A 22,413-nucleotide genomic window follows, 5' to 3' on the forward strand; every position below is an offset into this window, starting at 1 on the left:
TAAGTCGTCACAGATAGATTTAACTGTAAGCAAGAGATAAAGCCCTTCATTCCAGAAGAATGGCATCTTGAGCCCATACTGGGGTTGCTTGGGGTTTTGTTTGATTTCCAGAGGTGGTACAAGCAATATGTTCATATTTTTGGTGCTTCAGGCTGATGAAATATCTGTAATAGCTCTATTCCCCGCCCCCAGCAGCTCTGCCTGTGTCCACACAGAAACAGGTCCGGGATGCTGTGCACAGATGAGTGTTTGCAGGAAGAGGGCTCTTCCACACAGGAAGGATATTTTTATAAACGGGAAGTGTATTCTCCTACCAGATTTACTTCAGTGTCCAGTCCTGGTTTAAGTAGAATTGTCTTATCAAGGAGAAGAAAACAAGAAGTTCATTCACAGGATGGCAGAACAAGTCAGCACATGATAGAAAAACACACATCAGCCTGGTTCTATTCTCAATACTGATTTTGAGGGGGGAATTATTCTATTAAGTTTAGTGAATTGACTTGAGCTACATTTGGTAATAAAAAATCAGAAGGGATTGACTGACTTCATCACTGTTTCCAAGCTTTGAGGTGCATGAAAAGGGAGGATAGCTGCAATCACACCCTGCTCAGCACACCTGTAGCCCAGCAGACAACAGAAGCTGATGCAAATAGCACCCCATTAGCTGTCATATCTCCTAACCTTTGATGACAACACATGCAAGCAGAGGCACTTGAGTTGAATCAACACTGTGTATTGCAAACAGGCCTTGCAAGGAGTTCTGCAGCAATTTTGCAATGTACCTGCCCTCATCCATCCTCCCACCACACAGGACATGTATAAAAGAGTGAATTATCAATCCCAGGGACAGTTTGTTCAGGTGAAAAACTCAGAAGACACTACAGCTGTAAATAGGTGGCCACTGGGCATGGATTAATGTCAGGATATGTGTACCCATCTGGAGTTGCTTTAAACTAACTTTCCTGGGTAGTGTCAGCAGTGTGGCAGGAACTCTATCCAAATAACCTCTGCCGTGAAGGAAGCTCAGCTTGGACCCAGATTTAAAATCACTCATTTTCTGTAAAGTGGGCCAAATCAGATGAGCAGGTCTAAATATTCCTTTTCTTTCTGGCTTCAAAGATGGCCAAGGGTGAATCTGCACTATACTTTGTCACTCTGTCCCCATCTTTCAGCCTAACAAACTTGATCTGTATGATATGTAGGAATGTGCAGGCATGGAACACAAAGTTTATTGGTACACGTTTCTCTGCATTTACACAGGAATCATATATACGCAGCTTTACTGCCTAGAAATGTCAGAAGTGCACCCTCAATATCTTTTCTAATAGAGATCCCTGAGAAAGGTTGATCATTTCACTGCTGAAACATGCCCTTCCAGTGAAATGGCAAGTGAAATCCAGATGTTATTGAAATGTGAAACAGCTCTGACCTGTGCTGTGGTGGTGGTATCTTCCTTGAGCTGCTGGTGTCCTCTTCCTTACTCACTCTTCCTAGCCACCTCCAGCCCTACAAGAGGAACATGTGGATTCCAGTCCATGAGCCCTGACAAGGATGTCTAGTTTTCTCTTCCAAAGCAGTTGGAAATTTCAGCCTGTTTTGTCAGACTATTTTATCTGTTTATATCTAGACCAGTTTATGAGTAGAAAACTTTGGTGGGAAGCACGACACATTTCTTACATACTTCTCCTGATTTCTCAGAATTTGAAGCCATTTTCCGGAGACCTAATGTCATTAGAAATCAAAGCGTATCTGCTACATTCAGACTGAAAAAGCAAATTATTTTCTTCAGTTTAGGTCTTTTGATTAAATCCTGTCTAGTTTGTCAGTCCACTTCCAAGCCATAGGAAGGCCCAAAAGCTTGTGAAAGAATAGCCTGACACCACAGTCTGCCCCAAAAAAGTTGGTCTTTCCCCAGACTAGATCTCACAGAAAATACAAATCTGTTCCCTTCAGAACTTGGATTTTCCTCTCTCTCTTTCACCCCTGCCTGGGGCAGAAACTAGTGGTATCAACCATCTCTCTCATCTTTCACTTTCCTATTGCTAGCCATGCCCAACCCTTCCCTCATCATACCCAAGCCAATCTGGATGGAGCTTGGTATTCCAATATTGCACAATGGGACTGGGAAGACATAACTGGAGGTGCATATGCATACCAGGATATATTTCAGGTACCAGCTGTTTCAGTAGAGAGAGATTAGGTTTAAAAGGCATGATGCCCTCTCCTTGAAGGCAGGGTGCACAATGCATAGCCCAGACTGCGTCAGCCATTACCAGGAAGTGTTACCAAGCATTTGCAGCTTTGCTTCTACCCTGAAATGCTTTTCTTCTAGGGGCTGCTTTCCACATCCAAGACTTTTTTTCTCTGAAGTCCTCAAAACATAGTGCACTGCAGGTCTAGACGTTGGAATCTTATCTGTAAAAGTTGATGGTCACTGATAATTCAACCTCCTCTTCTTTAGCTGGCATTTGTCCTTAAATAAACAGTGTGCTTCCTCTTTCTCTCAATTAAATTGTGGAAATCAAGAACAATTCCGGTTCAGTGTTGGCTTAAAACAGAAACCAAAGGCCAGGAATAATTTTTATTTGTAAGGAGAAGTTCATGGAGGAGCAAGGTGCCAGATCAGCAGCCCAAGAGACTGCAGGATTTACTAAAAAATGGACTAATTCCCAGCAAAGTCTCTGTGCCTTGTGTTTCCTATTGCATGGCCCTGCACCTCCCAAAGGCTCCCTGCCAATAGGAAACACTAATCTCCTGCACGTAGGTAGGATTTCAGGCACAAGTGGTTCTGCAAAGCTTTCCAGAACAGGTGCACAGGGAGCTTAGTTCACAGCCTCAACTAGGGGAGAGGTCAGCCCACCCAAGCCCACCAGGTATCCATGCTCTCCACCACCATCATGGCTGTGGCCACTCCTCTGGCAAAGACTGGACCAAAGTCATTGAGTCCCTTCCTCAGTTCTCCCCGAAAAGGGAAATGAAAAGAGAAAATAACAACAACAAAGGATGTAGCTGATGCTCTGCACTTATTATTAGCGGAGGAAGGGCTGGGATTAATCACCCCCACAGAAGCAGCTGTAAAGGATGGAAGTAGTTGATCAAAGTGGACTTTGTTATTCCTGATGCATCATTCTGCTGAGCAATGAGAACTGGTGTGAGGCACTAGAGCTTCAAAAATACTTTAATGATTCTAAGGCTCGAATCAAGGACACCGCTGGAACTAATAGAGAAGGAAATCCAGGGCAAGGTGGAAATGGTGGAAATTAGTGCTTTGGTCTGAGGAATTTTTCCACATCTTTCATTTCCTAATTCCATACCTTTGAGGTAATAAAATTTGTAATGGAGTTAAAAAAAATAGTGGGACAATGGGAAATGTTCCTCTGTGAGATGGGGCTACGTGTGGCTTGGCTACACCTGATTGCTGCTGCACTGCTGTGTGAGGGGAACAGAGGGCACAAGGATCCATATCACTTCACACTCCTGAACTATGACAAAGCTCTGGTCCCCCTGCCTCCTCCCATCCCAGAATAACCCCTCCTATTGTTGGGCAATCATTGAGCCCCTCTGAGACCTGAGCAAGCTCCCTTTCCTTCTCACTAGCAAAACAGATACACAGCAAGTGCCTTCTCCATCCTTGGAGTGTGTAGCCCTGGCATGGTCCCTCATTAGCTGTGGGGGCAAAAAGCCACCCTGTGCTGTTGCTGGGGACTGTAGTACAAAGCCCTGACTCAGTCTGAAGAACTTCCACATTCCCCACAGGAGTGAGCCTTGGGGAGCCTGCCTTGTCCACTCTCAAATTGTACTGACTTGGTGAAGCTCTACCAAACATAACAATTACCCTATATCTGCAAGGCAGCTCTCACCATGAATTGGAAAAGAAATACATGCTCTGAGGGGTTTCTTTGTTTTTGACACATCAACCATGTCCTTCTCTCCTCTCTTAACTTCCTTCCTTGTTTCTATTTATAGAGTAAATGCATCCAAAAGAGCATTTCCTACTGAGTAGTGCTACCTTGTCTGAGGCAGTCAAGGACATGCTGCCTAGAAGTAGCCTTTTCTCCTGCTAACAAACTATTGCTACTCTTTTGAAAGAAAGTCCATGAGCATGTTCATATCCATACAGACACAGTCTGTCAGAGCTCATTACATCCTCACTGGGGGAATGACTTGGTGTTTTCCTTAAGTCTTGACTGCCATGGAGACAAGAAGGCATCTCTGGGGATTTCTGATGCAAATCTTCATCTATAGACACAGACCACTCTAAAAGCCCTACACCAAGTCAGCAGCCCTGCAGAGCTCCACCCCTACTCACACACTGTATGATCACTCTGCCTTCAAATGGCACGCAATTCTCTGAGTGAGAAACAAGTAAAAAGTGTGTCAGACTCAGTAATGGTGGATGTTAGTGGGTCCTGAATAAATAATCTGGTGGGGGGTGTGCTTCTGTCAAAGACCACAGCACAAGGCTATGTATTAGGCAGGCATCTCTCCTGCCAGGATATTTGGGTGTAATACTGGGTATGCTGGAAAGCACTGGAGTTGTTAAGGTAGTGCACTTCCTGAGCAATAGCAGGGTTTAGAAACATCAGATTTGATGCTGAGCTCTCTCCTGTGGGCTTTTCACCAACCTGGTCAGACCCGAGCAGAAAGTCATGGCAGGGACACTTGGAACAACAACCAAGAAGATGGATGAAAGCAGGATGCCTAAGGGTGCTGTAGACTTTAGTCCACCTTCAAGTCTACTGCTCAGCTCACTGTATGTACTTAGTTGTAGCCCTCTTCTACTCAGCTGTGTGGAGGACAGCAGTACCTTCTCCTGCCTGATCCATTGCCTCCTCTCACTGCTATTACCAGAAAATGCCAGAGAAACACAAGCATCAGGGAATATATACTCTGTTGCTTTCTCCCTTGTTTCCAGCAAAGACCTATGGCTCTGTTTCTTGTCACTTTTGGCAGGAAGAACCCAATGTGCATTTTGTGGTTAAAAGTCAAAACTGAAAGCATATCCCTCCCTTCCCCTTCCCCAAATCCAGCAGCTGTTGAGTCAGCTGTTTCGATTTCTCAGCTTAAACGTGCAGCAGCATATTCTGGTGAGGGACAAAACAAACAAACCTCTGGAGAAGAATGACTGGATGAGAAATGGAGAATCAGGACCACATGCCTCAAGAGGGAATATGACACCCCACATGATGACCAAGGAACTTACATCATGGCTGTCACAACATGCTCAATGCCACATGGACTTGGGGACCTTGTGAGCTTTCCTAAGTCACTTTGTGCTGGGTGTGTTATATGCAGGGCAGGAGCTGCTTGACAGAAGAGGAGTATGTGCATTTTTGATGGAGGAGAAGTACTGTAGGGAAATACTCTGTTGTACTTGAAGCAGATGGGACTCCATGATCTATCTCCTCCAAAGAAGTTTGCTTGCTTTTGGCTTTTGTGAAGGGATGGAGCCTTGTCTTGCTTATAAAAACGAGTCCTGCTGTAGCAGCCATGCACTGTGACTCAGTCAGTGTGTGCAGAGTCCTGCTTCCTCCCTTCCAGCCTGCTTTTGCACTCCTCTGCAATGGGCAAGGTGGACCTGGCCTGAGCGCAGCTGTCTCTGTCCCTGGGGACGTGACATTAGCTGGGGTAGGGAACTGTTATGGCTGCATCCCCTTCCTCTTGCTGTGGAAATATTCCCTGGGGGAGCACCTGATTGGTGTTGTAAGAGCATCAGGACAGGCTGAGCTTCTGCTCTTCTCCTGTGTTCTGCAAAGGATTGAGGAAGGCAGGAATCTCTAGTCCCAGTGAGCAAAGAAACTTGATAAGTGCTGCTCCCCTACTTCTTCTGGGGAGAGTTAGAATTCTGGGGATGGACTGGAGGAAGCAGAGTCCCACAGCCTCAGCAAGTGCAGCTGAGTGGGTAGAATGTGGCATGCTGAGAGGGAATTGCCTATGTTATTTCAACACAAATAAATTCAGAAATTCAGTTTCTGGTGATGTCCTGAGCTCTGCCCACAGTGTCACCAGCACCCCAGCTCTGGCAAAACCAACACAGAAACCTGACCTAAGGAAAAAAACCCAAAGCCCTCCCCAGCAGCAGCCACAGGCTTATGCCCAGCTTCACACCAGCACCCTCCTTCAGCCCCTGATATCCAGGTATCTGCTCTGTTGAGACAAGCAACTTGGCTAAGCTGTTACACTGCAGAGCCACCAGCTAACATCATCACACAGGGAACACTGCAGTCCCACCTCTGCCCTCGACAGGCAGCCCCTCAGAGACAGGCAAAAGTGAAGGTAATGCACATGGGCATTAAGCTAGATTGGCACTGCTTTCCAAGCAAACACCTGGACCTTTGAAATATTCATCCTGGTTAGAAGCTGCATCAAGGAAGGCAGGAGCATTTCTGTCTCCCTGAGCAGGGGCTTGGGGGGCATCCTGGCAGCTTTCATACATGCCTAAGAGTGCTCTGCCTGGCATCCATCCGCCTGAATTCCTACACATTTGGAAGGTATGTACAGCTGATAGGGCTGATTTCTTCCCAGAATAACTATAAGCAGTGGAGCTGCATGAAAAAAGATGTTTGTATTTTGAAAATATCTTCCTGGGAGGTCTTATTTTCTCTTTCTTTCTTTTTTTTTTTTTCTTTTTTTTTTTTTCTTTTTGTTTTTTACCTTCATGGTGGTGAGGACACAGCATGAACCACATGAAAAAGACAGTGGATCCGAGGATCCACTTTGAATAGGGTGGCTTTTTAATGTCTCAGAAATAAGATGCTGTTGGGGAATAGGGAGTATGGCAGTGAAGTAGATTACAGAGTAGAGAGAAAAGCAAATAGGGCTAAGAAGGTTAATGCCAGTGACAAATTAAGGCAAGTCCACATGGATCAGCTTTGCTATGTGTTCTAGGCTGAGAGTAATATTCATTTCGGGTCAGTTTGGCAAAGGTCAGGCCACATGCAAGTCCCTCAGTACAAAAGAGATTGCGGCTCCTTCCCGTCCCTTGACCACCGCATACTCCCAAGCTACAATCTTAAAAAAACTGTAGCTATTTCACAGTCTGCTGGCTGCCCACCCAGCAGGCAGTTCCCCACTACACAGGGACCTTTCCCAGCAGAGTCCCTGGTCTCACAGAGTGGCGCAAACACCCAGGATCCAGAAAGCAAAACTCTGCTAGTTTCAGCTGGCCTGGTGAAAACTCCCTGCTGCTGCTTGGGAAGTCCCCGTGAGCACGCAGCTCAGCGAGCAGGGCCTGCAGCAGCGTGGGGCAGCAGCGCGAGAAGTCTGGGTGTCCGTGCTTTATTGACCTTTGTCAAGAGGCAGAGTGAGGAGTGGGCACACACACGGTCACAGAGAAGATATAAGGGCTTTGGAGGCAGCATGCCTGCAGGAGCTGGTGTTTCTGTCTCTCCATAGAGAGGGATACTCAGGGTTTGGGGTTCAGAGGGAGCACAGCTTCTTTGAGCATAGCTGCAGATCAAGCAAGCGGGGCTGGCATACCGCTGCTGCCTTTCGTATCTTACTGCTCTTCTGGAGTGCTGTGACAGAAGCAAGAGGGCTGGAGGTGGTCCCCTGGTGCCAGCAGTCATGCTAACACCCAGAGTAAGCTATGGCACTGCATGCTCCTTTCTCTGGGCTGGCAGAAGGCTTGTGCCTTCACTGGAGCCACCAACACAACCCACCCCTTCCTAATTCAACCTTCGCTGTGGCCTGTCCTGAATAACCCTGTGGGGCTGCTGCAGTGACCCTGCAGCCTTTCCAGCCATATTTAGTGAGATTAATGTTCATCTCCCACGGGGCAGTTGCTGAGTGTCTCCCACATGACATGCAATAAAAGCCCATGTCAGGGCAGCTCTGACGCAGCCACCCAGAGCTCAGCCAGCAGAGAAAGACCAAGCCTCTTGTGACTGTGCTGCTGACAGACCCTGAGCCTCCAGTGCTGGGGACTGAGGAGCTACTGCACTGTATGGACACCTCCAAGAACTGTAAGGTGGTGGCTGTGCTGTTCCTTGAGCAGTCTCTTCTCTACCCAAAGAGAACAAGGCCAATGCCATGCTTTCCTAAATGTCATCAGAACAAAGGGGACTAGAGCTGATTTTTACCCACTGTGAGGATTGCCCAGCTCAGGGACCAAGGGCACACAACACCCCCAGCCATCAGGCTGCTGCTGAAAGAGGCATCCCAGAGCTGCTTGGGCACGGCACACCATGTTCAGATTAACACTGCTTGGCTGACTGCTCCACTGGCTACTTGTGCAGGAGGCAAAGAGGAAGCCTGCTGCTGTAGCAGACATGGTATATCTAAGGCAGGATCCTGCTGGAGAGAGAGGAAGAGGGTCACCTGCTGGGTTGTATTTCAGTACTGCACACTGCTTTAGTCTCTTATCCCTTGCTCTGCGGCACACCCCCAGCACAAAGGATTTGACACCAGGTGATTACCTGAAACTAGAGACACAGGATGTTTGTGCATCTCTGGTTACAGATCTTATACCCAAGCCTTTGCTCTTACTGATCATGAGTGTGTTGCCTTGGGGTTTGTTTTTTTTTTTTGTTTTCTTACATAATTAATACAGTGAAATGAAAATACTGTCCACATAACTGTGAGACTGACTGATGCCCAAACATAACTATTATTCTATTTTAAGGTGACAGTTGTGTGAGGTAGTCTTCACTTTTAATTATTCATGTCTTGAACATGGCATACCTGAACACATCTGCTTGGTGCTTCTCTGATTATCAACTATTATCTGTTTCTGGACCTGAGGCTTCCCCAAGGTTGGAGAAGAAATACTCACAAACTGCCTGGACTACACAGATGTTGCACATCTGTTTGACAGTGTTTACTATTTGCAGAACTCTTAAATAAATAATGCTCTTCAATCTGAATGTTTGTCATCTTGATCAAGATATTCTTGATCTCCTCCTAGGACAGGAGGAGAAGCAAAAAAAAAGGAAGGAGGAGAGAAACAAGCAAACAATGAAGAAAGATGGAGATGAGGGCCACACTGAGCTGCACACTATCTCATGGTTTATTAACATTTGATTAACATAATGAATATTCAGCCCTATTATTATCTTATTGGTCCTCTTTGCATAGTATATTAAGAATGAAAAGTTTCTTCTGTGGGTTTTTTCATTGCAAACTTTGCCCCTGGAGAAATTCTTTTCAGAAGAGTCTAAGACTAAGGATTAGGTTAAAGAAAAAAAAGAGGAAAAAGGGAAAAGGAAAAAGGAAAATATGTTGCAAGACTGTTCACTGTTCTTTGCACGTCTCATAAAATCCAAAGCCAAACAATTTCTTTCATACATCTAAAACTTACAGGGGACTGTTGTCCAGGGTACAGTTTTAAAATATGTGTGTGCTCTGAGTCTGTTCTTATCTTTACATGGCAGAAGTGCTACATTTCAATGCGCCAATATCTAACCCATTGGTTAAATTTATTTTGAAGATTATTTAAGAGGTGCATGTCAAACTGAAAAAGGCACTGTCTTGGAGTCTGGCCAACTTCTGTGGCTGAAATGCAGATCAGCACAAACGCCCTCTCAGCCTTGTGATTTGCCCCTGGGGCAGAGCTGGAAGGAGATGCGGGGAATTGCTCCTGAAAGCTCCTGGCTCCCGGGATGGTGGCAGGATGCCATGCGGCACCTCGGTGTGGCCAGGTGGGCTCTCCCTTGGTGCTGCCTGGGGGAGGCCTCCGGCAGGGCCGCCCTGCAGCCGGGACCAGCCGTCATTCGTAAATTATCCAGACCGAGGGAGGGATTTAATTTTTCAAGCCCTGACACTCTGGCTCGAGGGAGCCATGGCCGCACATGGCGACCCTTGAGTTGTGCCCCTCTCCCGTTGCCCACAATGGGTCCAACAGCCGCCCACCATTCACGACCCCGCACAGGGATCCTCGTCCTCTGCTTTTTCACGGGAGAGAGGAATCAACATTGCATGAGGGTGGACAAGCACATCGACAGGTTTAGTGTGGGATTGAGGGGGTTCATCCTATGCCACTCATCCCTTTCCCCACCATTGCCCCAAGCAGAGAAAGAGGTAGCCAGAGGAGTGCATTGGGAATGTCGCTGGGTATTTTTCTCTTCAGATCAATGAGCGCTTTTTCCTGGAAAAAAAAAAAAAAAAAAAAAAAAGGAGCGGAGGAGCAGCTCTCCAGTGGCAGCCGGAGGGGGCCGTGGGGGCCTGCTGCCAAGGCAAACAAGGAAGCCACCTGATGTGCCTGGGGTCAGATAAGAGAGCCGTCACTTCAGGAGCAGGTGCTTCCTGCGCTGTACGCCCGGCCCGGCCCGCTGCCCCTGCCTGCCGCAGGCAGGCGCCCGTGTTTGCTGGGCTCAGCCCTGCAAACCCCTCGCAGAGAGGGAAGGCCACACACTACGGACACCAGCGGTCATGGGGAGCGAGTGAAGGAGCGTGGGTGCGGCAGGGACCGGTGGGAATGGCTGGCTGGGAATGCCAGTCTGCCTGGCCTCACCCGAGGATGAAGATGATGAGAGGTTTCTGGAGGTATCCCAGAGAAGGAAACTGGGTGTCTGAAGAATATCTGAGGTGTCTCTCCACTTTAAACATGAAGCAAACTTTGTAATATGGTAAGCCTGGGCTGGGGGAGCCTGGAGATAGTTTTTGTACCTGCAGGGTCCAGATGAAATCAGCCAAGGGTTTCAGGAGCTTGTTTCCCTCTTCTTGGTACAGCTGAAGAAAGTCTGGAGCCTGGTGCAGGGTAGGGCCTTGTCTGGACGTGCCCCAGAGCGGCCCAGGTGCATGAGGGTGTGCCTTGGGCACCCTGAGGCAGCCCCCCAGCCTGGGACAGCCCATGCCCTTCCTTGCCCAAAGGCAAGGCAGGGGTCTCACTGCCAGGGGCCTCGCAGCCAGCAGGAGGATCTGCAGCAGGTTTAGGTGGTGCTCCATTTCCTGACAGTAGCCTTCTGTGAATGAGCAATATAGATCATATTCATTAGAAAGGGTGAGGTCAGCACTTCTTTTGAGGTCCATATGTCCACTGCTTCAGCAATTGTGCACTTTGTTTACTGCCATCTCTCTTTTTCCCCTCCTGATTAAGCTACATTTACTGGAGAATATCTCCCTCCCTTTAAATGTACTGAAATGTTTCCAAACCTGTATTGAAATTAATGATCAGCCCTTTATTAAAAAGATCAGCTCAGCAGGGGGCTTGACACAGAGCTCACCCCTGCTGTTGTATCTTTTTAACCCCTGCTGTTGTATCTTTTTCCCAGTAGCTGAAGGGTGAGAAGGCTTGCAGAGTCTGTCCCTGGAGTCTCCATGGCACAATGGTAGCTGGAGGTGAAGAAGTGTGCAATCTGTATCTGAAGTCCTCATCAGCAGACCATCCTCTCTCCATTCCTCCTGGCACACTGGGAGCTGCAGGGTGAGGGGATGTGCAGAGCCTGCTGCCAAAGTCCAGCAACAGCTATCCCTCTCCTTCTCTACTGGTAACTCCAGGATGTGTGTGTTCCTTTGCTCCTGCTTCCCACATCCCAGTCCAGTCTGGTCCTCTGCAGGTTATGGTGACAGGTTAAACACAGACTAGAGATGTGGTTCCCTTTTCCCCAACCAGCGCACCCATCCAGCCCCCTCCACTGTGCCCAGCCTTCCATTTAGGGGTGTTTTCATCCCCAGAACCCCCTCCCATGATTCAACCAGTCTCTCTGTTTTGCATCCCAGTCCTAGAATGGTAGTGAGGGTGGGGCAGTAGGTGATTCCCAGGAGCAACTAGCTAATTAACATTTTAATGTCAGTACTTAGCCCAAGCCAAGTGTCCCAGCCAGGCTGTTTTGTTCATAACATGTATGAAGATAAAAGGAGGGATGAAATAGGAAACCCATAAGGTGTTTTTCTCTTCCCTGTGCACAGCCAAGATAGGAACACCAGGCCAAGCCTGGTTGGGAGGCTGTGCAGCTATGTGGTTACCCTGTGCCATGGTCTGTAGCACATCACACAAGCCAGTGACAGAAAAGGGGCTGCATGCCCCAGCAACCATGTCTTCACTGTCCCCTCTAAGAGATCCACAGCTAGTAGAAAATGTATGGGAGGAGTGGAACAGGTTTGGGAACATATGCAGTGCAGGTCTCTCATGGTGTAGATATGTGCTGTTGTCCTCCAAGACATGGAAGAGAAGCAGGCCACAGAGAAGAGCAGATGGCATCTGTTGATGAGCTGTTCTTAGCAGGGCATAAACTAACCGATGACACCTCCTTGTTCAGCACATTAGCGTTTTACCATGACACTTTCTAGTAGAAAGAGAATATCTGTATTCTCCTAGAAAATGACAGAAGGGCCCTCAAGATGTAAATCTGGTCCTACCCATGACTACAGGTGGACTCCTGACTGCTGAGGTTATGCTTGGGTTTGCATGAAATAATGAGAAAGCATTTTCATGAAAAGGTTTTGCTAGTGGCTACAGAAGAACTCAAGGTTTGAACAACCATGTGCATTCCCCATCTTGCCTTGTGAATTTGGATGTCAGCTTTGCAAAAGAATGGTGATGGAATAATTGCCTACCATAATGCGATGATTTCAGGCTTCACCAATTACTTAATCTTTAGCAGATAAATATGTGACTCATTGTGAATGGGAAAGGGAGGTTTTTCAGATGTGAATGGGTTAATGCTATAAAACTTGGAGCCCTCAGTGATTAATTAGCACAAGATGAAGTAGTAGAACAGGGCTGAGCTAAGAAGAGATTTGTACCTGAGGGCTCTCTACTGGATGATGAGCAAGCAGATCAGAAAAGCCAGATGTAACCAGTACAAATACAATTGTACTTAGAATGTCAGAAATTTCCAAAACAGGCAGAAAGGCCATTGTATTCCATATAGTGCTCAAATGCCACAGCACTCGGGAAGCCCTGCATGTATTCCTCTGATCACGCAGGCACATCAATGGCATCTCTGCTGGATCATGTTTCCTAAGGGGTCTACTTCAGCTCTAGAGCATGCTATTTGCCTTGGAGAGCCTTGAGGGGACCAGCAGTTTGCTCTATCAACCCATCAGCCCTATCTGCTGTGTGCATCTCTTGCTTGGGGTGGGCTAGTGCTGTGGCTGAATGTACTTTTTGGTATCAAGTTCTGGTCGAAGGACTTTCCCTCTGAAGGCAGCAAGTTCTGTGTCCTGTCTGCAACCAGCCTTAGGAACATAAAAGCACGCACTCAGCAGAAGAAAACTTCCAGAGGGCACATTGTATAACACAGCACAGAGCAGAGGCACCTATGCAAGATCCAAAAGTATAAATCTTTGTCAAAATGCAGCCTAAGGGAAAGAGCTTGGGGTTGGCTGTGGGCAAGTAGACTCACCTGAGATGAAAGCCCCAGCATTACCCACCCTAGGTCTTAGGAAGCCTCAGTCTTCTCCAGTCTACCTTTACATGTGTGTCCCTTGCTCTAAACCTCTGATACATTGGTACCTGATACCCCCAGCTGTGCTATCTTCCCCTCACAGTCTCTCCTTTAAAGAGTTGCTCCTGTGTATTATCTGTGGTCGCTTCCTTTTTGCTCCGTTCCCAAACACCAGGTCTATTCTTGGAACGTCCGGCTAGAGTGCTTGTATTGACGTCAAAATTACTCAACAGTTATTGTCAGGAAGGACTTGATTTGCATTTGAATAGGGTGGCTTTTTAATGTCTCAGAAATAAGATGCTGTTGGGGACAATGTCTGGAAAGATTCCCCAAGGTAAATTTAAGGAGGCAAATTTAATGCACGTATCTTCTTCTAAAGAGTTCTCCAGTGGAATAAGAGTGGGGAATAAACTAACCCATGTGCAGTGGAAAAATATGGCTGCTTTCTCCCAAAACCCCCTCCCCGTACTCTGTCCTCAAGGCCTGGCAGAGACACCACAGTGCTGCTCTGGCATCCTGCTGGGGAGGAACTGCAGAGCTCACAGGCCACTCTTAGAAATACTGTGGCAAATGTGAGCCAGTCACTCATGGATGTTCCTAGGGAGGAAGGTAAATGGAGGTGTAATGGCGATTTTCCTGTAAAAGAAGTGACCAGCATGATTCTCTCTTTTGACACCAAGAACCTAGGTTTGGATGCACCTTGGTCAGTCCTTGCTCCCAGAATGGTTCCCCAGGTAAAGGGTGGGTGGGGAATTGGAAGGTCACATCAAGAATATTGCTGTGTCAACACTCAAATCTGGGACTGTGAAGTCTCTTCAGCCTTTCACAGGCTTGAGGAGTCAGTGTTATGTCCCTTGATGTTTGCTGTGCTGTTTGCTGATGCCTCAGATGAAACCTTAACACCACGATCTTGTCTGTGCATGAGTGTTAAGAGAGACTGTTATCAGCATTTGGCAAATCTAATGGATGAAAGTTATAACTCAAAGCTTGCTAACTAAAACAAATTACTGCAGGGAAAGCACTAATTCAACTCATGGGACAGGATTGCAAGCTTTATCATATCAGGGGTTTTTTTTGTTACACTCATGCCTAGGTTTAACTGTATTCATATAGCTGGATGTCCAGTGATTTTGTCTGTGTTTGTGATGGTAAGTAGAAAGTTTCTCATCAGCTAAAAACTGAAATGTTCCTTCTCCATTAGCAGAAGGGACTCAGTGCTGTTCTACTCCTGCCAGTTGCCTGTGAAGCAGGCAGTTCTTTAATGCAGATATGCTCCCATTTGATGAAAATGAGCAGGGGGTCACACAGGGTTACATGAATTAATATCACGTAACGAATAGACTGGGATTTAGTCTCCCTAATATGAGAACTCGAATGGATGATGCTCTTTTGCTGGGGCAGATACATCCTAGGATTCACACAGCTGGCTCTGATCTGTGCTAAGCAGCTGTGCCAGTGGAGGTTTAGCCTTTGGCTTTTGCATGATTACTTGATCCTGCTGTGCCTCATGTCCCTACTTGTCAGATGGGGATGACACTTCTGCCTGACTTTTAAAGAGGAGAGGGACTTGTGAGGATGCTTGTACACAAGAGTAATAGATGCCTTGTAGCTACCTATGATCAACAGAAAGCACCTTCAAGTGTGCAACCTGAGATGTCACAGACAGCTTTTGCCAGAAAGCGAGCAGGGTTCTAAGCAGTTCTTCATAGCTGTCCTAGGAGTCTGCATCGTCCCCAGATACCTACCTCCAAGGGTCTCCCTTGCTGTGACTGCCCAAATTACATTGTTGAGGTAACTAGAGTTGAAAATCAAAGTTCATCTTTTCTGTTCCAGCTCTTCCTTGCTCCTCACCCAGCCATTTCAGCAGTGTACTCAGGGCAACAAGCCAAGGTCTTATTTTCTATCACGCTGTTACCAAGGAGGATGTGAAGCTTCCCCAGCTGAGGCTGATTGCATGTTTGTGCTGAACAGTGCCCCTGTTTACAGATAAACAGACCACGGTCCCATCTGTGTGCTGTGCACAGAGTGGCGTGGGCTGGGCTGACCTTCTACTGCACCTCCCAGATCTTCCGCTCACCCGCCTTTCCACTGCTGGAGGTATTTCTATGTCTGTTTTCCCTACTGAGTGTCTCTGGGGAGGTGAACTTTAAGTCCTGCCTAAATTGTGCAGACATGCTGGCAGAGACACTGCCTTGGCTCATTGTCCAGCCAGACCCTCCAGCAGTGTTGCCGGTCAGCACAGCCCATGGCAGTGTCCAGAGCTGCCCCTGGCAGAGGGAGGGCCAGTGCACTCACAGGGTCACAGGACTTTCAGCTGCAGATGTCACATCCATGAGGGATACCAAAATCAATGCCACCATTCAATCAGCAGCAAGAGTCAACCAGGCTGGCTCAAAGCAGCTGCTCCTTTGAAAGCCCTCTGGCCTGGACAGAAGGGCTTTGGAACGGGGGAAGGGACACCTGCCAAGGGCCAAGCGGCAGACAGTATCTGTACCACCTGCTCCATAGAGTGCTCTAAGAAGGTGCCTTCCTCTGGCACCAGGGGGCTGCTAATAGCTTGCATGTGACTGAGGGCAGTGCTGTGCTCTGGGACTGCACACCCATCACCTAAGTGTCCTTGCTATCCTTCCCTGACATACCTAGGTTAACTACTACTTGACTAGATGCCTCAAAGGCACCTTAGTGAGAATAATCCATATGGCAGGGGAAGAGGAGCACATTCCCACCTAAAACATCCTTGTTCAGCCCACCTTGCAGGAGAAGGATCCCAGAATGCTCATGGTGAACACATTTGTCTAGACTCAGCTCCCACTTACAGTATCCCTCCCATCCTTTGCAAAATGCACCCAGCTTGCTGACCCACCCTGTCCTTAATGCCTGTTTCACTAATCCACGCTGTGTCAGCTACAGACTCTGGGGGGTGAGACATCTCATAGACTAGTATGTGCTGTGTAGCTGAGAAACATTTACTGCTTGTTAAACCAGAGCCTCTTGTTTTATTGCAGGCTTCAGGGATTCTCATACCTAACCTCTTCCTGTACTTTCCCCTGGAAGCTGTCATGTACACAGAGTGCAGCACTGTCAGGCTGACCACACGCAATATGTCAGGGGGAGGTTTTGTTTCGATTTACCCTCTTCCATAGCACGATGTAGCTCTGGCTCAGTTTTGGCTGTAGGAAGCAGATGCCCCCCACTCTTGGGCAGTACAGGGCATGCTTCACCCCTCCACTGGGATCAGTTGGCAGCAGGCAGATGGCATGAGTGGGTGCACTGACTCATGGTTTGGAGATGGGGATGGGAAGTGAGCCTAAATTCAGTTTGGCTCACATAGCTGGCCCTGGTGGGGCTGACATGACACTGCTGCAGGGAAGCTGACGTGGCTGGGGTCTGCACCAGCCTGGATGCAGTGGGCTTTAGAGGAAGGCCACATTTTTGGGCACCCAGTGAGGTCTGATGAGACATCACTGGGGGAAGGATTGATGCAGCCTGCACTGACACTGGCACTGGCACTGCCGCCAGAGAAGTCGGGCAGCCAGAGTTTCTGCTTTCATGGGTGGTGTCTGTCATGTGGGACAGCTGAGAAGCCCAACTGGGTGAAAGCCAGCAGGATGGCACTGGAACAGGGGAAAGCAACAGAAGAAATCATCTAAGGAAGACTGTAAGCGGACAAGGGATGTTCACGGACACTTCCCACTCTCAGGGAGAAACCAAGACATGCCCCAGTTCTGCAGCAGCTGACAATCCCCTGTGCATTTCCCAGAACTTCCTAACTAATATTGTAAATATGACTTTGGGAATTGAGGGGTTTAATGTAATGTGCCAAAGCAAGCAAATTCAGCAAATAACAGAAAATAATATGTTGTATCTTTTTGGTTAGGAATGTGAAACTAGCACCCGAGGGAGTCCTCAAAATGCTGCAGGAATTTTTTTGCCTGTGGTTTGATAGCTCAGTGTTGGTCAGATTACTTGCTTATCAAAAGCTTGAGGCTACTGACAAGCCAGTGAAATGGTGTATTAATTCACCTGAACATCTTAATCAATGGAATCCAGGATCTCAAAGCCCAGTTATTTGCTTACTGACTGCTAATGTAAACCAGTTAAAATGGCCTCATTTGAGTGATTAGAATAATGTTTACTTGAAAGAAGGGAATTAGACAGGAAGGATAAGAAGTCATCTACTTGTTGTGCAGTTTTATACCGGTTGAACATGTAACTCATAACTCTGGAAGTGTAGGAATAAGTGCTCTATGGAGCAATTAATTTATATAACAATGGAGAGTAGTTTGTAGACTTTCAAATATCTTCTGGGAACATTGCCAAAAGCATGCGCTGAACACTGATGTCTTAAAAGGCTGCCTGATGTCTGAACCTGGCTCTAGGTATCTGCTCCAAAGACTTCACAAGGGGTCTGCACTGTCAAGCCCTGAGCCATTCAGTGCTTTTCCTTCTCCAGCACAACTTAGGGCATGAATTCCCTCAGCTGGTCTTTCTGGCTAACCAATGTCTTGGATGATTAGTATTTTAACATTTCAAATTTGTGAGGAAGGCTAGAAAATTACTTCTTATGAACAACAACAATGACTGATTTCCTCCATCCTGTGCTTTTTTTGAGGAATGTTTTTAAAAATGTAGTCAGCATCTGATCTTTCAAGGCAATGTTCAGGCCTCTTTTCCTTTAATTTTGCCAAAATTACTCCTTTGGTGCCCACAAAAACAAACTGCACAAAACTCCAAAAGGCAGCTAGACGCGTGTTCATTCAGCCTTTCTCAGTAATGCTGACTACAGCAGCAGTCTTCCAGTGTTCATGAGATTTTCTCCAATGGCACTAAAAGGTACAATGGATTGGCTGGGGAATCCACTATCACAAACCTTTCAAACAGGCTTTCAATTAATGCATTTAATTTTTTGTCTTGTGTCTCCCATGTCTTTTCTTACAGTGCAAGGCTTTTCCCAAGCTCTAGCCCTTTTGTGTTTATATGCTTATATGTATTTTTTTTCTGGATTTATGGTGTTATTACTGTCTCTCCTTGTTCATTATTAGTGATTCACTGTAAACATTTCCATCAGAAAGAAAACTAGATGGAAAAATTCTGAAAATATTTCAATTTTTGTGTATGCAAATTATTATTAATTAAAAACAAAAATTTGCTGAGCAATTTGAGTTCCAAGATACTCTGTGGGGTAGATTTCCCAAGTATCTGGTGAAAATTAACTGAACAATATACATGAGTTTTAGCTAACTGAAAAGTGCTTTTGAAGTAAGTTCCTGAGTCCCTGTTGCTCAGCTGCTCTGAGCTGTTCTGACCTGCTCCCTTCTGCTATGGTCTGCTTTTGTCAGGACTGACAAGCTGGGTGGCGTCCAGCTCTGCTCCTTCTTGCTCCATGGAGCTGAGAGATGAGGAGCCCAGAGCACACTTTGACATACTTTAACCCATCAGTCTCTCCAGTTGCATCCAGACTTTTCTCAGATTTGTAAATGGGTTAGTGTCTGAGAGGTCAGTGTGTTCACCTCATTCTAGGACATGAACCCAAATCTCAGTCCCACATGTGTACCTGTTCTCATTTTTGTGTTGAGGCAACAGAAAGGAAGGAACAAATTGGATTATTTCTCATGATCTTTTTCCAAAGGTGTTGGGTTTTTTCCCTGACATAAATAGGAATAATAGCATTTTTGAAATCTGAAATATTTTCCACAAGAATGTGAAAAACCTTGTCTCCTGTTTACACCTTGCTAATGGGAAAATTTATTATTCTCAACTTCCTCAGCAGAGCATTGCATTTCTGAGGCATTATCTGAGGGTTTCTTGTCACCTCTCACACTGGTATTACCTTACTCTTTTTTGAACAGGCATTTTTCTATCTCTTTCTTGGGCATTCCTCCTAGGAATTGTTGTTTGATTTCTTTCCTTACTTCCATCAAGTCCCCTGTCTTTTAGTCATCTCTGCTTTACATTTACTTCTTAGGAAACCAGACACCAAGCTGCCACTGATGCCATCATGCAGGAGGAAGTGTGATACACGATGATGAGTTCTTGCTGACTTCTTAAAATGGCTTTATGTCTCGCAGCAGCTAAAATTGTTATTCATTCTGATTCTAATTCATTGTCCCATTGGCCTGTCTATTCATTTTTTAGCAGTTTTCCTGGAGGTTTGAAGTGTTTTGCTCCACTTAAATTTCATCTCAAGTTTTACAGTTCATCAATTGCAGAGCCTTCTGGACCCAGCTGGCTGTGAGCTCTGATAACCTGGAGAGCTGATATAAATCAATTTCAGTACATGAATGACCAGTCTGGATCCTGTCCCCTCCATCTGGAGAGCTCCTGACTAATCCCGCTCTAGGGGTACATTTGGGGAAAGCAGTGCTTGATGTGATGTCCTTCTAGACATATCTGTTCCATCTCTCCAAATCTGTTGTGCCAGGTTGCTCTTAACACCTTCATCTTTGTAATTTGTGTTGCTATTACTGAGCAGGTATCCTTAGGAATATACCATTCAGGTTATGCATAGGCAGTAGGATTAGTTTCTGAGCTTATTCTCAGAGCAGGCTCCCACTGTGCCACATTCAAAAGGGCCATTTTCTTGAAACCTTAAGGAAATCTAACTTAGAGTAACCAGGTAGAAGTTAGCCCCCATTTATGATCAGCTTGTTGCCTTGGAAGCTCACATGAATGCTAAGCCTTAACATGGTGACTGTCTTACCTCCCAATAAATTATGACTTTTTTCATTTTTTAAATCTAATTAACATCAATTTACTTGCGTGATATCAAGATCTGGTGCTTTTACTTTGCTGAATGAGCAAGGTTTGAATGGGAATGGAGACACCCCTCACTCCCCAAAGCCCTCTCCATCTCTAGAGGAGATTGTTGCAGTAGGGGCTGAGCTGCACACCCGGGGCCTCAATCTCCACGAGCCAACACCACCAGAGGCCTTGGGAGAGCTCACGGTGTCCAAAAACACAGGTAGGAAAAGAAAGCTGGCTCCTCTGGCTGCAAACACAATGCTTTGTAGGATTCAGCACCTCGACAGTTAACACCACATGTACAGCTCACAACCCCCTGTACCTTCCAAGTGTGGCTAATCACTCCCAGCCCTCCTCAGCCCTCCTGCCATTGACATGGCCTTTCTCTTTATAGCTCTGCTAGAGCGTGTTCAAGTTTCTGTCAGAACCAGAAACATGCCACACGCTGCTTTAATCCCTTTAGCAGTGCACAGACACAAGCAGCTCTCCAATAAAAGGGTGAGTGCCACCCCTGAACTTCACTAATTTGTCACAGTCAACAGGATTTTTTTGCCTCTCTTTCACAGCCCAGCAGTAACTTAACAAGCCTTTGATGCACAGGCTGGTCCCTGTCGCATCTACAGACTGATGAAAGTACTGAGGGCGGCAGCGGACAAGGGATGCTCAGCTACAGAGTGAAAACAAGCTTCCATCTTAGCTGTCCCCATCATCTCCACAGCAGAGGAAGAAGAGGAAAGGTGAGGAGGAGCTCCTTCCTAAACCACCCTTGAGGGTCTCCCTAAATGCCGTTTGGGTGCTTCTGTTTGGGTGCTTCAGTTTGGGTCAGAGGCCACCCAATTCGCACCATCCCCATCCTCTGGCAGCCTGGCAGGGAATAAGGCATCTTTGGTCTGATTCTGTCATCCTGGCAAAGCAGCAGGGCCTGGGATACCCAGGTCACCCCTGTTAGGTTTACAATTTGTAAATGCTTAGACAGATGGGCCTGGCTAGTTCCACAGAAATGCCATACAGGATACAGCAGGAGCCCTGCTGAGCAACATATTTTTTCCTCTGCGTCTTGCAAATTGCAGCCAGCAGTGAGTGTGAGCAGGTTTTTTTTCCCCTCCTGTGTTTAGGAAATCTCTCTGCCGTTGCTGGTGGAGAAGGAAGAGCTGGGTGTGCTTTAGGTGTCAGGATGAAGGTGCATGCTTAGCTTGGAGCCGCTTCTCAGGCACATGAAATAATGTGACACAAACTCAGACAGCCAGTGCCTCATGTTCAGTGATTCCAAACAGTTTCCTGAAAGTAAAAGGGGGCTGTGGGCTCACTTAGCCCAAGGCCCTCAAATAGGTCCCACCATTCGTGTGTGTGTGTATTTGTGGGAGCACTGAGCAATGGGTGATATCTGGAAGGCCAAATCAGCTTTTATGAGGCCATGCCTGAAACCCCATCTCTGCTACTCACACCAGGCTTGCTGACCCTCATCAGCTGCCAGTATTTGCCATCTCCTTTCTGCTTGGCATACCCTCCAGGCTTATATAGCCCCTCTCACTTGTCCTTGGTGGCTTTAGAAAATAAGGCTTAAGAGCAAATTTCCCTGTGGATTAGGGGGCAAAAGAACAAAAAGTGAGAAGAGAAACCTCCCTGGATAAAATTGCTACTCCCATACCAGTCTGCCAGGGTGCCCCCACAGGGATGTTTTCTGCTCCTCACAAATAACAGTGGTAATGGATGATGGTAAATGCAAATACCACAGCCCTGCTGCACGTGTGTGCACTGATGTGCCACAGGAGTGGCTGTGAGCCTATTGGGGTGTGCACTGAGAGTCTGCCTAATGCCCAAGAACCAGCAGTAAGGATAGCTTAGAGCACAAACACTAGTTTCTCAAAAACAGCAATGCAAGTTCCACTTTCAAGCACTGTCAAGTCCATTTTAAGAGCCTAGAAAGAATTGTGCACACACACGCTATGTTTATTAAATACACATACAGTTAAACACAAGTCAGGATGGCTCTTTTCCTTTCAGGATGGTGACCCTGTTCTAGGGAAACTGATGAAATCCTACAGGAGGGAGATCTGAGTCATGAGAGCTTCTCATGGAAACTTACTTCCTGGCCTCCTTTTTGCTGTGTACTGTGAACAGGAGATGAACTAAGGCATGCTGGAGGGAAGCTGCAATTTCACAAGCTCTCTGAAGGACTATAAGCAGTTTTCATTCCTATAAAACATGCAGTCTTCCAGTATCTACAGCCTTTCCTGCCTCTTCTTTAACCCCTTTGCCCTCCTCACTCTCAGTCCTGCTCCGGGAGCAGCCTGTGGTCTTTGGTCACACATCCATTCAGTAACTTGCAAGGTCTCATCATTTA

Source organism: Taeniopygia guttata, chromosome 5 (genome assembly GCF_048771995.1).
Source record: "Taeniopygia guttata chromosome 5, bTaeGut7.mat, whole genome shotgun sequence".
NCBI classification, from domain to species: Eukaryota; Metazoa; Chordata; class Aves; order Passeriformes; family Estrildidae; genus Taeniopygia; species Taeniopygia guttata.